The sequence below is a fragment of the Myotis davidii genome, unplaced genomic scaffold (assembly GCF_000327345.1).
Source record: "Myotis davidii unplaced genomic scaffold, ASM32734v1 scaffold1364, whole genome shotgun sequence".
Classification (NCBI taxonomy): Eukaryota; Metazoa; Chordata; class Mammalia; order Chiroptera; family Vespertilionidae; genus Myotis; species Myotis davidii.
The window spans coordinates 872,314-874,545 of NW_006295736.1; positions in this window are offsets into that span (position 1 = coordinate 872,314).

Here is a 2,232-nt window from a genome sequence, read left to right on the forward strand (position 1 = left end):
GGACGGGAGGGCTCAGATGATCCGTGAGCCTCCTGGCGCTTTCCTAGCGGCTCCAGGAAGCCCAGGCGAGGACTCTGAGGGTTCACTTGGGGGTGCTCTGCTCCAAACTAGGACAGGGGACCCCCAGCGCCCGGACTGAACTCCCCGACAGGGCTGGCGGCGCCTCAAAGGCAGAAGGTGACTCGTGTCTGTTTCAGACACAAACGCTACAGTTTTAAGTGAAAGAAACGGGGCTTAGGAGTCGGCAAGCGAACGGCTACTTCAGCTCAAGAACCAGCCACAAGTTTGGGTCGTTCCTACCCGTCAGGTGCGATGGCTGTGCCCGCGGGTCCCGTCCTCATCGCTGTCACCACAAGGCGAGCGTAACGGTCACAGCCACGAGCCCAGAGCCCGCTGAGCCGCCTGCACCGCTCTCGCCGCTCTCCCAGCACCAGAGCCGCGACCCCTCACCTCCCCGGCGTTGCCAAAAGGGAGCTGAGCCCAGGCCTGGCGAGGGGAGGCCAGGCCCCAAAGCCCCGCAGCTGGTGGGCGCAGAGCCGGGACCGGGCCCATCTTGTGCCCAGGAGCCAGGACCGGGCAGCCTCGTCCACGACCCTCCCAGCTGGGCCTCTCGTACTCCCTGCCTCTCGAGTTCAGATGAAAATTGACCACAGTCACAGGGAGGCAGTCGGAAAGTGGGCCGGGTCTGGCCTCCGTGACGGGCAAGTCGGGGAAAAGGACGGATCTTAGGTGGTAAAACGGGGCCGTCTGAAGACCCCTAATCGATCAGCACGTAATGAATCCCTAACTAATTCTTAATCAATCCCTAACCAACACCTAATCAATCAATCGAACCCTAAGAAATACCTATCCAATACCTAATCAACCCCTAATAAACACCTAATGAATCCCTAATCAATCAACACCTAATCAACTCCTAACCAATCCTTAATCAATCCCTAACCAACATATGATCAATCCCTAATCAATATATAATCAACACCTAATTAATCCCCAATCTATCCCTAATCAATACCTAATTAATCCACAATCAACCAACACATAATGAATCCCTAATCAATCAATCAAGCAATCAATCCTTAATCAATCCTACTAAATACCTAATCAACATCTAATCAACCCCAACGAATCCCTAATCAATCAACACCTAATCAACTACAGTCGCCCTGTTCTGATCAGTCCCTGGGGCCCAGGACAGCATCTTACATTCATGAGCGCCACAAGCATCCAGCACTACAGCTGGGCCATTTTCAACTGTGAAAGCACCAACAAAAAGCACAAAACACACAAAAAATAATGCCCTGACTACAGCCCACAAAGACCCTGTCCCCACCAGCCTGCGAGCTGAAGCGGGGTGCAGAGTGGTGGCGCCCCGGCAGGAGGGCTCACGCGGGTACCACACCCACCGCGGCAGCCGGCAAACCCGCCAACACAGACCACGCCCACAGGGATCGGCCGGAAGGCGATCGGTCTGCAGACCCTCCGGTCCCGGGTTCACCTACAAACACCTGGGAGACTCGCCAAGTCTCACGTCCCCACACGCATCCGTCCCAGTGACATCACGGAGGAACGCCCCCCGCAGCTTCGGGTCACACTGCTGAGCACGTGACTGGCTCCTCGCAGAGGCGCCGGCAGGGTGGCCGTGGCTCGGGGTTCACCTCCTCACACGCATCACACTCCTCCCTCCTCACCTCCGGAAGTTCTTCCTGACGATGAACCAACGCCTGCGCCCACGGCGGGCACCTGGGCCGATGTCTTCCCAGAGCAGCCAGCCACCTTCACGTCAGTCGTCCCGGGACAGGGGAGGGTCCCAGGGGAGCGGCGTGCACCCCGCTAGTGTGGAGCCACGCTCGGCGGCTGCTCGGGAGCCGATGCTGCCGTGTTAGAACACGACGCGTCAGGCCTGCGTCTCGTGCTGACGAACTAACCCAGCGGGTGTGGGGTCTTTCCAGAGTCGCCAGCCTGGAGGCCGCCCCCGGCCCGGAGCCCTGAGCCCAGGGATGGCCGTGGGCTCGGCCGGCCGCTCCATCTTGGGCCGGCTTTCTACGGTCGGATGATCTGCTTCGGGGCCAGACAGCCGCCCAGTCTGCCGAAGCGTCTCTCCCGCTCACGTGCGGGGCGTTCCTCCTCCTCCCCCCGCGCCGCATCGAAGGACGGGCTCCGCGCCCCGCAGGTCCCTCTCTCGGGTCTGAGGAGCCCCGGTCAGGTCAGGTGCCCTGGCCTGCGCCTCCC